This window comes from Meleagris gallopavo, chromosome Z (genome assembly GCF_000146605.3).
Source record: "Meleagris gallopavo isolate NT-WF06-2002-E0010 breed Aviagen turkey brand Nicholas breeding stock chromosome Z, Turkey_5.1, whole genome shotgun sequence".
NCBI classification, from domain to species: Eukaryota; Metazoa; Chordata; class Aves; order Galliformes; family Phasianidae; genus Meleagris; species Meleagris gallopavo.
In genome coordinates this window covers 42,681,876-42,697,295 of record NC_015041.2, presented here as the reverse complement: position 1 = coordinate 42,697,295, position 15,420 = coordinate 42,681,876, and the positions used below count along the sequence as shown (strand labels likewise).

The following is a 15,420-nucleotide window of genomic DNA, read 5'->3' as shown; positions in this document are numbered from 1 at the left end:
GCCTCCAGCCCCAGGCAGGCTTCCCGTGGCCTGTGCTGTGCCTGCGCAGAGACCCCACTTCCTGCCTGCTGCAAGGGGAGGTGGGCCGTCCTGTTGGCCCATGGGCTGGCAGCTGGCCGGCGCTACGCCTTACAAGGAGGTGGGCGAACTGCATGAGGTCACCGCTTTGTAGGGAGGAGGATTTTCTTCAGTGTGTGGGAAGTGGGTCTGGAAGAGGAAGGGGTAGTCTTTGGCTGAGGGAAGGGAGGAGGAGCGGCAAGAAGAGGGCTGAAATTCACTTCTGCAGAAAATAAACTCTGTATACCCTCTTATCTGGAAATAAAAGAGGATGCCCTGTAGTACCATTACATTTTTCATGTATTTGCCTTATAAACATAGATTTAGAAAACTTGAGCAGGGAGGATTGTTATATAGGAGAGGGAGGCTTGGAATGGTTGAGTATTTGGCATTTAATTAGGGAGTAAAAGGATTTAAGATACTGTGTGTGTAAATATGCATTAGGTGACTACAGTGTCTTAGAGAAGATTTATTTTGAGAATTATTAATAGCAAATTATTGGAATTCATGACTTTGTTTTTGGATTTTAAGAAAGGATGGTTACCTTTATTTTTAAGAGATACAATTGTGGTGGTGCACGGGAAGTCTTGTAAGTGCTTAACATGCAGCGTGTATCTATATTTACTTGTTTTTTCTTTAAGGACAGCTTCTTGTGATGAGGAGTTTGGATTGCCATCATCTCATATCATGAAATCATATTTCAGAGTACGGCTGTAATTTTTTTTGAATTATTTTGACAAGTTCAAGTGCAGAATTAGATTTGTTTCAAGTGCCGTGAGTCTGAAGCAGTTTAGCTTTTTCTCAGTGATGGGTGTTTCTCTGATGATAAGTTCCTGGTAAATTTCTGCTCAGTGTGGTTATTAATCTGAGTGATTGAATTGTACTTCATCTTCTACTTTAAGTCTCAGACCACTGTTTCATCTACAGTTGCCAGTTTCCTTTACATTACTGTCTTTCTGCACTACATGAAAGTGCCGAACGGTTTAACTTCAGTTTCCAGCTTACTTTCTCACATCTGAGCTTGCTACTGACTGGCTCACTGCACATGTGTAGTTGACACAGCTGAGCGCGGAGACAGCTCCTCATGTTCATTGCTGTTCTGTGGCTTGGTGACTGTTCTCTTGCCAGGGGTACTAATTTGTCAGGGCTCCTCATCTCTAAAATGTATTAATCAGCTTGAAAGGACATAGTTCTGGTTGCTTAGTCATGTCTGTGTTGTGAGCTTGCTCCTTGAGTAGCAGGGATATTTTGTTATTTGTCATTGCGCTTTTCTGCTGAGGGCAGAGGTTCTACTTGGGCCAGAATTTGCACTTAGTTTCTTGTTTGGCTGAATGTGGTGTAATAGCAGTAGTTGTGTGCTTTGAGACATTCCTGTCACATCGCTCTGTATTGACACTCTCACATGAAGCTTTCTACCATTACAGGAAAAATGTCATTTAGGATATACTTTACAATACTGCTTTCACAATAATGTAATCTGTTTGGAACTACAAGTCTCATTAGGCTCCAATGATGAAAATACTTAATGAATAACTACTTAATTGTTTTTATTGTTAAGCATTCTTCTACACGGTATTCAGATTTTGTTTTGAAGACTGTCCTTTCACAAGGTCTTTTGTAATTTTCGTCATAAAATCTTATTGCCTCCAGTCTTTATTTCATATTATGGTTTTGGAAGCTATTTATTTTGACGGAGCTGAGCATGAAGAAATTAATACTTAGCATCAAAATAAATTACCATAATTAAAGCCTAATGAAAAATCAATTATCTTTTAAATAGAGGCAACCCATGAAAAGTTTGTGAATTGTTTACTGTTATCCGAAAACTCTTCAACACAAGAAGAAATGGAATCCAGAGTAATGTTAATGTGTATTAATCACAAATTATTTGTTCCTTTAAACTGCTCACTTAGAAACTGGGAGATACAAAATTATAGCACTGAACATGATGGCATTGTGGAGATGAGCCCCTCTGACAGAATGCTGAATCATCCCCAGAGCTCTCCATCCTCTAATAAATAAGTCGGGCATTTACTGGGGTTTGTAATTACATAATCACATAATGCATGTTCCAAGGAGGGTGGCATTTGGAGTTTCATCCTCAATTTGTGAATCTTTTAATTTCACTACTCGATTTGTCAGCTCTGCTACTTTTCTTCAGCTCTGTTTATGCATGACTTTTTGCTTTAGAAAGACTGGAAAATCTGATTGCATAATTTTACAGCATATTGAAATTCACATTATTATCATATTTACATGGTTTGCAGTTTGTACTGCAATAGTAAGTTGTTTTTTCTCTAACAAAACAGACTGGACTGGAGGACTATGAATATTGTTTTCTGAGTATTTAATAAAGGCAGGAATAAGCTTATTGAATATTTGGTGTTTAATGCTCAGACAAGTGACGTATAAATAATATCTCAGCTAGTGCTGAGTAAATAAGTTTAACTTTGGTGACCATATGAACAATTAAGAGCACAGTCTTAGTATAAATCTGCTTAGTCTTTGAATACTTAAAGCCTCTCTTATCTGTTATGCAATTTTATGCAGGTTTTTTTTTTAATAATTTTTAAAAATGAAGTTAGTGTAGTGTAGTGTGTTGCCACCAGATCTGTTAAGATACAGCCTTTGAATATATATATTTTTCTTTTATTTTTTCCCCTTCAGGGAATATCTGACTCCATAGCAATGGTATTTGCTTGGAAATGTTCATTAATGTAAGATAGTGTCCCCGTGAAACTTGATCCAGAGAAGGAGTGCAGTAAATAAGGTGATTAAATTTAAAAAATGTGAAAGTGCGGACAATTCTACAAAACACTGAATAAAGGTATTTTAAAAAAATAAAATTGTCCTATTCCTTCAGCAAACTGTTATGACAAGTGCTTTTGTAGATAGTTTCGGTGAAAATCAGAAGGGCTTTGGAGTGCCCTTCTGCTGACAAAGAGCTAAAAAGCGTGAAAGCAGAACACACACCTGCTTTTTGTTGGTGTGAGTTTGTTATGTGTTAAAACACACACACAAAAAAGAGAACAAAAAAAAAACCAACAACTCAAAGCACTATGAGTGGTGTACTTTCTCTGAAGGAGAGTTGCCTTTCCATCATTTCCATAGTATATATGTTAGTTCTCCAGTTCAATTAAAAAGATGTGGTAACTGAGCAGATGAAAGGAAATGCTTAATTTCCAAATGCACAAGAATGCTAGCAGTTGAAAGCTGTAGAAAAATTGATTTGATGGATAGACAACTCCCTGGATAAAGGATTGGCTGGATGGTTGCACTTGGAGAGTTGTGGTCAGTTGTGCAATGCCCAAGAGGAGACCAGTGACAAGTGGTGTTCCTCAGGGATTGCTGTTGGGACTGGTGCTGTTTAACATCTTTGTAGGCGATGTGGACAGTGGGATTGAGTGCACTCTCAACTGGTTTGCAGACAACACCAAGCTGTGTGCAGTTGACACGCTAGAGGGATGGGATGCTATCCAGAGGGACCTGGACAGGTTTGAGGTGTGGGCTTGTGCCAACCTCATGAAATTCAGCAAGGCCAAGTGCAAGGTCCGGCATTTGGGTTGCGGCAATCCCAAGCACAGTTACAGATTGGGTAGAGAATGGCTTGAGAGAAGCCTGGAGGAGAAGGATTTGGGAGAGTCAGTTAATGAAAGATTCAGCATGAGCCTGCAATATACATTAGCAGCCCAGAAAGCCAGCCATATTCTGGGTTGCATCAAGAGAGGAGTGACCAGTAGATTGAGGGAGGTGATTCTGCCCCTTTACTCTGCTATTGTGAGACCCCTACCTGGAGCCCCCAACACAAGAAGGACGTGGAGCTAATGGAGCAGGTTCAGAGGAGGACAGAGATGATCAAAGGCTGGAACGCCTCCCCTACGAGGACAGGCTGTGAGCTGGGACTCTTCAACCTGGAGAAGGCTCCAAGAAGACCTTATGGCAGCTTTCTAGTGCATGAAGGGGGCATCCCTGCCCATAGCAGATGGATTGGAACTAGGTGATCTTAAGGATCCCTTCCAACCCAAACCATTCTATGATTTATGAAATGTGCAGTTGAGAAACTGTAGAGAATTATAAGGTTTGTAAGGAAGTTTCAGGAAGGCTTTTCAGTGACCATTTCTGCCTCTTGCATTGGGTGAATGTTGAAACTGGAAAGGGAAATTTCTCATCAGTAAATGTGTAAAATAAATCTGATTAAGAAGCTTATTTGACATCTGAAAATACGTAATTTGTCCGAATTAGTGGGTTTTTTTTGTTTGTTTGGAGAGGAGAATTACATGCTTACCTCTGGTCAGAAATCTCAGTTTTATTCAGTCCTTGTCTTCCTCTGCGGGATAAAAATAAGGATATCATCAGTCTATCTGGATTGTGTCTGCAGTATGGTCCATAAAGACAATACGGATTTAGCTATTAAAACAGATGGTTGTTACCAGTTATTTCAGCAAGATGGCTCATGTCTTACTGCATATTTTTTCTTAAATTGGGATTTCAGATATAAAGATGCAGTTAGTGAAATTCCTGTAAAGTATCCCGGAGAATAATAAGGCAAGAATTCACAGAGGGATTTAAATAATTATTGCATAAAATACAAATTACAAATGTTTCTATCATCTTATTCTTTTTTCTTTTTTTCTTTTTTTTTTCCTGTCAGTGAAGAATCACTGTCAGTGGTTCTGTGTTCTGAAGAACATTGAGTTCGTGAATAAAAAAGATTAGCTGGTATCCTTTCCGGAAAGAATACTTTTGACACTTAGAATGAAATATTACTGTAAAAAAACAAAAAACAAAGAACCAAAAAAACATAACAGGCTGTTGTTGTAATAAGTTCATTTAGACTGAGTCTTGTGTATGCAAACACATTTCCACATCAGACATTTATGCATGCCTTTTATTGTTCTTGTGCACTTCATCATTTTTTCCAGAGACATTGGAGGTTAAATGTCCACATTTTGTCGCAGTTTGCTCTGACATCCAGTATGTTATAATATAAGAAAACATAATTAAAGCGTAGTCCATTTATACATTTTTGAATGAGATAATACATTTCAGGAGTGTTCTTTATAACTAGGGATGATATCCGAGCAAAACTGACTGAACCTGGAAAAGTAGGATAGCTTTTTTCATGTTTCCTGAAGAGTTATGTTTTTGTAAGGTATTAAAATTTTTATTAAAATTTGTTATGCATGTGAATTTGCACCACAAGAACAATATTTGAGAAGTTGCAAATGTCTCGTTCAATCATCTGTCTTTTGGGTGACAACCCTTATAGTGAGAATCACTTTAACTCATCTAAAAGAAGGAGTTACCATAGTAAGCATCTTTCAGGACGTGGAGCATGCAAAAGAAAAGTCATCCAGATGAGTTACAGCAAATAAAAATTTCAGGCAGTGTCTTTTATTAAATTATGTTATATGATTTATATCCTGCAGTGTAAGAGTCTGGCAAATCAGCTATGAGGAAGGGACTCTGTTCTTGGACTTGTGTTTCTTATGGGCTAGTTTCCTGTGTAAAGTACTGTGAGGCTGATCTACATTTAATGTGGTACAGTGCCGAGGAAATAAGTGACCTCAGGAAAACTGAATGAACAATGAGTTAACTAAACAGAATGTTATATAAACCAGAAGGATGAAGGAGGAAAGAAGCGGCCGCCACCATATTGCTTTCTGAGTTTCTTTTAAATGAATGAAAAATACTTGGAACTCTACTATTTTTCTCTTACAGAGACCTGTATGTCATGTATTACAAACCATTGGTGAGTCTTTAGTCTAATTGTTTTGGCTTCTGGGAGAAATTATCTGATGTTGGACAATAGGGAGAAAATCATAGGATCATAGTAGCCCTGTGTAGCAGTATAGGCTTGGGAAAGGGTGGCTTGAAAGTTGACTGTCAGAAAATGGGGTTGAGGGTGCTGCTTGTCAGCCAGCTGAACATCAGTGAGCCAGCAGTGTGCCCAGCTGGCCAAGAATGCCAGTGTCATCCCGGTCCTGTATGTGGCACTGGTGAGACAGCACCTTGCATGCTTTGTTCAGTTTTGGACCCCCTCTCCACAAGAAGAGCATTGAGTTGCTTGACTGTGTGCCAGGAGAGCACCAAAGATGGTGAAGGAATTGGAAAAGAAGAGCTGTGAGGATTTACTGAGGGGACTGAAATTGTTTGGTATAAAGGAGGCTGAGGGAGACCTTACAGCTCTGTACAACTGCCTGATAGGAGATTGAAGCAAAGAGGATATTATGCAGAGAATCACACACAGAACTGCAGAGATTTGGAGGAACCTCACAAAGTCATCGAGTCCAGCACCCCTGCTAAAGTAGCTGCTGTACAATAGATTGCACAGGTAGACATTCATACAGATCTTGAATATCTCTATAGAAGGTGTCTCCACAACTTCTTCGGGGAATCTGTTCCAGTGTTCTGCCATCCTTACCGTAAAGAAATTCTTCAGTGTGTTTATATGGAACTTTCTGTATCTGAGGTTAGGCCATTACTCCTTATCTTACTGCTTTACACCAGCAAGAAGAGCCTGGCCTCATCCATTTGCTTTCCACCTCCCTTTACATCCTGAGTATCCAACTTTTGGCTTGCCTGGGCTGCATGTAGTGAACAGAAATTGTCTTGGGCAACATACAGGTAGGCTGCTCCAAAAGTAATGCCTCATATTTATTTCTTTGGAAACTACAACTGATACAAAGAGCATAATAACACTGTTTGATAAAGCACATCTCAGCTACAAAACTCTAATTTCCAACATGGTCACCACCATTAGTTATGCATTTTCCCCTGTGATGAATAAGAGATTGCATACTATCCTCATAAAAATCTCAACCAGAGGAGGTGGCTTAGTGTCATCAAGACTGAAACACACCATCTACCACCTCACTGTGCTCACATCCACTGTTTGGTCTCCATAAAAGTTCAGCAAGCATCAATGAATGTCAGTAGATGCATTTTTTCCTGCTTGGAGAAATTCAGTGGCCGGTCTTTGTATGCACTTCAACATCGACATAATTTTGTCAGGCTGCCCCTCTGCTTCTATCTGTAACACAGTAACAAGATGTCATGGAATATTGTTGGGAAGGTTCTGCCTCTGTTGTTATACCGCTTATGTCCTCCTCTAATGTTATGGGTCAGCATAATAAAATACGAGGCACTACTTTTGGACCAGCCCTCACAAAATACACACAATTATATATTGATAATTTGTAAGTCTGGTGAGTCCTATTCAGGCTCCAGTTGGTCCAGGAGAAGCTCATGAAGTTCAACAAAACCAAGTGCAAGGTCTTGGGCATGGATCACAGCAACCTCCACTACTACCAATACAAGCGTGGGGATTAAAAGATTGAATACAACCCTGCTGTAAATGGCTTGACGGTACTAGTGGACAGGAAGCTGGACGTGAGGCAGCAGTACGCCTAGAGAGATGTGGACTATTTGAAGCATGTTCAGAGGAGGGCCACAAAAATGATCCAAGGGATGGAACACATCTTCTGCAAGAGTACACTGAGAGAGCTGGAGCTGCTATGACTGAAGAAGAGAAGGCTACAAAGAGACCTGAAAGCAGCCTTTCACTATCAAAGATGGGCTGTAAGAAAAAAGGGGACAGACTATTTAGCAGTGTCTGTTGTGACAGGAATGGGAAAATGGTTTCAAACCAAAAGAGTGTAGATTTAGACTGGATATATGTGAAAAATCTTTTATAGTGAAGGTGATGAGACACTCAAACAGGTTTCCCTGAGATGTGGTGGAAAGTCTGTTCCTGGGGACATTGAAGGTCGGACCAGATACAGCTGTGGATGTTCCTGTTGACTACAATGAGACTGTACTATAAGGATTCTGTGATTTTGTTTTCAAATTCCTTTATCAAAACAGAAATCACAACTGCGTATTTTTCACTGTTCAGAGCCATGAGTTAAGCCAATGTATCAAAATGCATACAATTTTTTTTACCTTTGTGTCAGCACTGGCCTCCCCATGCCCTGTTTTCAGTTGACAGAGTTAATAGTGCACTGATGATTTGATTGTTGCTAAACAATGGGCAGGTGCCCAGGGCAGTTCCACTAGGAAGAACTGCCACCTTTAAACTGCAGGGAGGGGGTGGACTGCATTGTTAGCCATGCTGGGCCGCATGCAGTCTGCAGGCCATGGGTTGGACATGCCTGCTTTAGGTATTTATAAACATTAATCAGATCCTCCTTCAGTTTTCTCCAGGCTGAACAGACCCAGGTTACTCAGCCTTTCCTCATATGAAAGATGCTTCAGGCCCTTTATCATCATTGTGGCCCTCTGCTAGACTCCTTCTAGGAGATCTCTATCTTTCTTGAACTGGGGAGCCTGAAACAGGACAGAGTATTATAAATGTGACCTCATCAGGGCAGAATAGAGGAGGAGGATCAATCACTTCCCTCAACCTGCTGGTTGCGCTCTTTTTAATACACTCCAGGATACCATTGGTCTTCTTGGCTACAAGGGCACACTGCTGGCTCATGGCTAACCTACAGTCCACCAGAACATCCAGGTCCTCTTCTGTTGGTCTTTTTCTGCAGTGACAGGTGATATGAAATGAGGAAGTGGCTTCTAGCTGTGCTAGAGGAAGTTTAGATTGGATACTAGGAAGAATTTATTTGTGGAAAGGTTGGTTTAGTATTGAAAGGGGCTGCTGAAGGAAATAGTGCAGTCCTTATTCAAGGTGGATACAGCACTAAGGAACATGTTTTAGTGATGGGACTCAGTAGCTCAGCTTGGTAACCGGCAAGCCTGATGATGATTGGGGTCTTTTCCAACTTAAATGTTGGAATGAACTTAAATGATTTTGAGCAAATGAATAAAGAAATGGAACAGTAGCTTCAACTTCTTCCTAACCAAGTGAAGATGATGTCTAATAGAATAAAAGAAATTAGTGAAGGAATATGTAATTGTGTATAGAACAAATCATTAGTAAACAAGGTTATCACAGAAACACTTAATTTCAGAATTGATTTTTCCTGCCCTTTTAATTGCATTTGTTTCCATCTTGACTATTTATTCAAGACTACTCCTCTTGAAAATGTCACATTTGACTTGTCTTTTGTTGTTCCCGCTTGTTTAGATTTTTTTTTAATATACTTAAATATCAGCATGAGCCATTGATCTCTATGTTTATGGGTTTTTTTTTTTTTTTTTGGTCTGTTTGTGGCCAACTTTTTTGTAATTTTAGCATTGCAAGCTTCTTTGTAACAGCTCTCTCCTTTAGGAGATAGAACCTTTGTAACATTAGAATAGTGGAATTCTTTATACTTCTTCAGAAGACCTGCCAGCCACATGAGATGATGACAATAATAACAAAAAAAAAATAATTGAATTAGGTTTTTTTGGCTAGTATTTCTCTGCTGTTTATCAGACCTTACCAGGGAATGCTATTGTTAATGACATTAATATATTCATGAGAGAAATTTGTCATGGTGTTGGTCCATAGTTTCATTCCTGCTTGAATCATATTAATTTTGAATATGCAGGGTATGCATCATACACATGTGGATATATATGAATGCATACATGCATGTACAGAAGGAGCTGAGAAAGTCATGTCCTTAGTTTGGATCAGTACAGTTAGAAAGATGGAACAGCTACAGGTTTAATTTGGGATTTTGACTTTCCACTCTGATACTGATCAGAATAAGAGTGACTGGAATTGTTCCTCATAAGCTATGGAACCCCCCATTCCAATTTTGAATAAAAAAGCGGAGTAGTCATGATCAAAGGAAGGCTACAGAAAAATAGCTATAAAGGGAAAAGCTCTGCAGAGAGCTTGAACATTTAAGAAGATTGGATATATTTGATCACATCTTCTGTTCAGATAGAATCGTCTTTACCAGCCTCATTCTGTTCAATCAGTTTTTCTGTTAACATTTAACATGGAAGTAATTGTTGCACCACTGCTGAATAGAGTTCAGAGGAAGTTCTTTGTTCAGGTCCTTTCTATTCAGGCTGTGCTTTTCTTTGGCTTCCCTTGCAGTCTGTAACCTAATTTAAAGGAAGTTTAATTCCTGGAAAAAGATGGGAGGAAACCCTTCTTTATTTGTAATCCTGTGGAAGGTAATAAGAAACTAGGTGCGTGTCCCCTTTGTAAGTGAGCTGTGGGGTCAGTGTATTTTCTACGTGGCATTGCCTCTTCCAGAGTTACTGGGAGTGCTGCAATGAGTCCTTGAGGCACAGTGGCTGAATATGATTGTGGCAGTCTCGCTCTGCTCTTCTGAACACTGCTGTAGCTGCCTTCACCCCCTGTTTACTCTTCTGCCTGGTGAAATTCAGTCTCAGTCATAGTTGTTCTGGCCCAGTTCACCCTAATTGTGTGACTAATGGGGCAGGTGGACCTACAGACCCATTCCCTGAGATAGGTCTGAAAACAAAACTTCAGCAGCGAGCTGAAGGAGACAACTAATCTACTAAATATGATAGTGAAATGTGAGAAACCACAATATAATATAATATAATTGAAATTGAAGCTAAAAAATAAAATGGGAGAGAGAGTGTCCAAAACCAAAGGCCTTACTCTCATGCTAAAGTCAAGACAGCTAGGGAGCAAAACCACAGTGGTGAGCTGTGGAAGAAGAGGCAGTCTCATGACTCATGAGCAGTTTTCCCTGTGAATGGAAAGTGGAAACAGAACATTGAAGTCTTCTGGGATGTAGTTCTTCTCTTCTGAGAAAGGTACCCGAAAATATCATCAATTCACAGAACTGGAGCATTAACTCTTTAACTCCCAGTGCACTGTATGATGTTATGATGTGGAACATCAGTAACAAAAATAATAAAACTACGACAGTCATCTGCCTTGCTATTTGCCTCTGGCTGTTGGGTAGAATATTCCTCATGATGGATGCAGGCTTGGTTGAACTGCTCCTGAAGAGCTCATTGCCCCAGTGCCAGCACTTGCTTGTTATCTGTTTTTTATAAGAGATTGAGATGGTGGTGAAATGGCTGGAGGCCAAGATGTGTGAGGAGCAGCTGAGATCTCTGGGTTTGTTCAGCCCGGAGCAGAGGAGCTGAGGGGAGGCCTAATGGCGGCTGCAGCTCCTCACAGGGAGCAGAGGGCAGCGCTGAGCTCTGCTCTGTGTGACAGCAACAGGGCCCGAGGGAACGGCATGGAGCTGTGTCAGGGGAGAGGCAGGCAGAGTATTAGGGAAAGATTCTTCACCAGAGGGCAGTTGGTTTGGAGCAGGCTCCCCAGGGCAGTGAGCATGACTGTGCTGGAGTTCAAGGGGTGTTTGGACAGTGCTACCAGGCAAAGGGTTTGAATTTTGGGTGGACTTGTGTGGAGCCCGGAGTTGGAGTCAGTGATTCTTGTGAGTTCCTTCCAGCTGAGAGTATTCTTTCATTCTCTGATCTAATACAGAGCATGTTAAGGATGTTTTCAGACCATAAGGAGCTGGGAGTGACTGCAAGTGTGGTGGAGAATGAGAAAGTGAGACCCTCTGGAACAACGCAGCCTTTGTCATTAGGTCAGCAGTATAGTAGAGTACAGTGGGTCATAGATTAAAATAGTGTTTTAATGTTGGGAAAAAAACAAAGGCACTAAGGTTTAGAAGTCACATGAAGCAACCTCTGCTCTTCTCAGCACTGGCAGTTCACCACCACCGCTCCTTATTAGGCTTTGAGCTTAACTGATTTGGGGACCAAATTTGAGGGAATTAAGAGAGCATCAGTGGTCTAGAAAATGATTTCAAATAAAAGACTGAAAGAATTAGAATTGGTTAGGCAGAAAATTATATGCTTAAGTTGAAAGGAGATAGTCTCTTTTCTCTAAAGTCACAAGAAAATAAAATTTGGTCACTGAGAAACTTTTTCCCATGCTAGAAGTAGAGGAATGCTGAATTGCAGAAGACAGGCTTGACAGAAATCTTTCTGCTGTGGATAAATGTCTTTCTTTGGTGGTAAAGGAAAGATTTAGGTGGTGACTTTAGGTCGTATTATGTGGTTGTTACTAACTTAATCCCATCACATCTATTACTATCACTTGCATGTTTGAAAACAATACCTTCAGGTAAGCAAAAACTTATGTCCAAAGATATTTTATAATTCTGATCAGAGAGGAGTCTAAAGGCGGTTTTATTCTTTTTGATAGCATCACAGTTGCTTGAGAAAATTGTGATATTAATTACCTACAGGTGAGAGCCCAGTGTACGAGTTCGTCTGAGTGAAAAAGTCCATCCAGCTTAGAACTAGCTGTTAAGAAAGGACTGTTGCCACAGATGTAGAATATTAGTGCATCTGGCATGTTTTTCCTGCTAGTGCAGTTTGGAGATGTCTTGAGTGGGCATTCTGTGTGTAAGATTTGTTTTATGAATTTTTGTAATCATTTTTGAACTTGTTTGTCTCAGAATATCTTTAGGCATTAAATTCATTCAAATATTTACTTAGTGAAGAAGTACTTAAGAGCAGCTTTTTAAAGTTTCATTTGATGTTCCCACATTTTTGTGGGAAGCAATTCAGACATCTGAATCTGAAGCCACTTTTTTTGCTATCACTTTTTTTTTGTACTTTGATCTGACATATTGTTGTTATTTGTTTTGCAAGCTAAAAAATTCTCTTTACTTTCTTTGTTCAAAAGCTGTTCCATACTCTGATCAATATTGCCTATACTTCATGTTCTTCATAAGACAGAATAGAGAGAGAGGAACACCGTTCTTACCAGCAATCTAAGAATATATTCTCTGATGTTCGCTCTTCCCTTCACATCAGAGAATATATTCTCCAATATACTGGATATTTTCAAACCTGACCACTTCAAAGCACTGAACAAATGTTTCTGAAGGTGTATGCTCAGAGACAACCAGAGTATTCTCCTGTGTGATGTTAAGCAACCTAGAATGCTACACAGCATTTACTGATAAGTTACTTCACCTGCTGTTTTACATGCCTGTTTCCCGATATTCTGGAGTTTATCTGCAGGAATTTGTCATGTAGCATCAGTTTTGATTACCTTTATTTGTACTGTTCACAAGCTTAAGCACAGATATTATATGAAATAGTCGATATTTAGGTGACCAATCCAAATAAATGAACGTAGCCTGGCACAGATTCTGATGATGCTTCTGTCTCCCTCCCTGGAGGAACTCTATTCCTTATTCCTGCTTACAAGGGCTTCCCTTCTGTAACAAATTCCTAGTAGATAGTACAGCTGAAACTTTTCTGATGTGTTTTCTTTGCTACCATGTCTAGCACCTTTGTCTGTCAGCTGCTTGATTTCACAAAGAACTCTTTGAATTGCAATGCATGACTTTTGTTTACAATCTGTTGTGTTTTTCTCACCATATTCCAGTTTACAGATTCTTTGGTATGATTTTAACACCTTCTCCAATATGGAAGTCAGACATTGTACTTTTCCCTGTTAAGTTCTGAAAATAAAAAAAGGGTTTATTTTCTGCTCTCCATTCTTCTTTACATTACTAGTCAGTAGTCACTTTAAGCCTAAGGTTTTGTAGAATTAGTAATTCGACAATTTCATACTTGGTACTGCAACTCTTCTATTGAATAGTAGCTGCTTCTTGTGAATTCTTACTATTAATTTGTTATTTGTAAATGTTCTTATGGTACTTCAGGATGCCCCAAGATCTAATGTGTGATTTGCTTTGACTTTCTCAGCCATAATTGAAGAAAACAAAAGTTGATCTACATTTTCTTCTCTGTTCTTATCATCCTTTAATTTTCTCTTTCGTATCTTTATTGCACTGAGAAAGCAAGCTGTCTGTACCTTTCAGTTTCTACTTTGTAGGCTAGAAATAGCGATAGTATTTTGTCGCTGTCTTATAGGCAGGTATACGATTAGGTTACTGACAGGTTTTTTTTTAATTCTTTTGTGTAGTGGTTAGTATATTCCTATCATTTAGACAAGTATTGGAAAGGTTTTATGCTACCAATTTCAAATTCTACACATGACCTCCATGTAGATAAAAACAAGCTCATAGACATGAAGTCAGTAGTAACCACAATTACAGAAAGAAAAAAAAACGGTAGTGTGCTTTATTTTTGTAGTAATAGGCAAAAAAACCTCCTTTCTGGTATGCTGAATAATATCACGTTTAAAAAAAGATGCAAATTTTACCTCTGTGCAGAGAATGGAAAATGTAGCTTGTCTCTGTTTCAGTAGCTGTGGTCTGTTGTTTTATTTCGAAACAGAACTTTTGGAAACAATTATTTCAGCATATGTGATTTTTTTTTATTTTTTTTTTTGACAACTGCCTTCATTGAGATGTTGATAGTAATATGCATTTTACTTCATGTTCTACCTGAAGTGAGAAAAAGGCAAGAAAAGTTTTTCTGTCCATAGGAATGCTGTCATTTCTAATTGGCTCATATTTGTGATGGGAGGATAAAAGCCACATTTATGAGAGCTGTTTCAAAGGTGATGCCTCCTATTTTATGATGTTGGCCCATGGTGTCAGAGGTGATATCGCTAAGTAGAGGTTGAACCTTCCCACCAGTATTTTGGTATATATTTTTTTACCATTTGACAGATGTCAGCAGAGGGGTAGTCTGACGAAATCGTGTCTGATACAGATGTGAGTATGAAACAAAGTTGTGTCACTGAATTTGTCCACGCAGAAAATATGGCACCTATTGACATTCATCACCAACACTTGCTGAATGTTTAAGGAGATCAAATAGTGGATGTGAGCACAGTGAGGTGGTGGGTGCTGCATTTCAGCAGTGACAAGACTCCTCTGTTTCAGACTTTCATAAGCATGGTGTGCACGTTCTTGTTCATTGCTGGTGAATGTGCCTAGCTCATGGTGGCTACTTTGTTGAAAATTAATGCTTTGTAGTTGAGAATTTGCTCTATCAAAAAATGTTCTTGTGTTCTTTGTATTCGTTGTAGTTTCAGTGGAAATAAGTGGGAGGCACTACTTTTGGAACAGCTTAGGTATTCTGATGTTTTTCTCTTGTGTTTTGCTGTTGGTAATTGCTAGTGGAGACTTTCTTTTATGTTTTTAAATCTTGTGCTTTGCAACTTCTTTCAAGTATTCACTTCTTCTATTAAAGATGGTGAATACAGCAGTGACTCTCATTTAGTGCATTTCTTCCTCCTTTCAAACAACTGCCCGTGACTGTTGTTTTCCTTGAAGCGACTGAATGTAAGCATTACTTACAGTCTTTCCTATTTTTGGTCATGGAGAATGAAAGTTTTGTATTTATGTTAGGCAGTACTGTTTCTAGAATGTCATTAAGTAACGAGAAAGGAATACTGAATAATATCTGCTTGAATGATATTTGTTCACATTCTGTCCTTTTGTAAGATTTAAAACATGTGTTCTATTATTAATGCTTTGTTTTAAACTTAAAAAATAATATACAAAAGATTCCTGATTTAATTTTAAAAAGATATGTTAT

General features: G+C 39.1%; 1 protein-coding gene across 1 annotated transcript in view; it reads left to right on the top strand.

Moving 5' to 3' along the window:
• Positions 1–8,149: 8,149 nt before the first annotated feature.
• The window catches only part of FER (FER tyrosine kinase), a 162,025-nt gene continuing 154,754 nt past the window's right edge, over positions 8,150–15,420 (top strand). Inside the window, 1 exon segment of the mRNA XM_010725904.3 lies at positions 8,150–8,219. The gene's annotated coding sequence lies outside the window, so the exon portion shown is untranslated.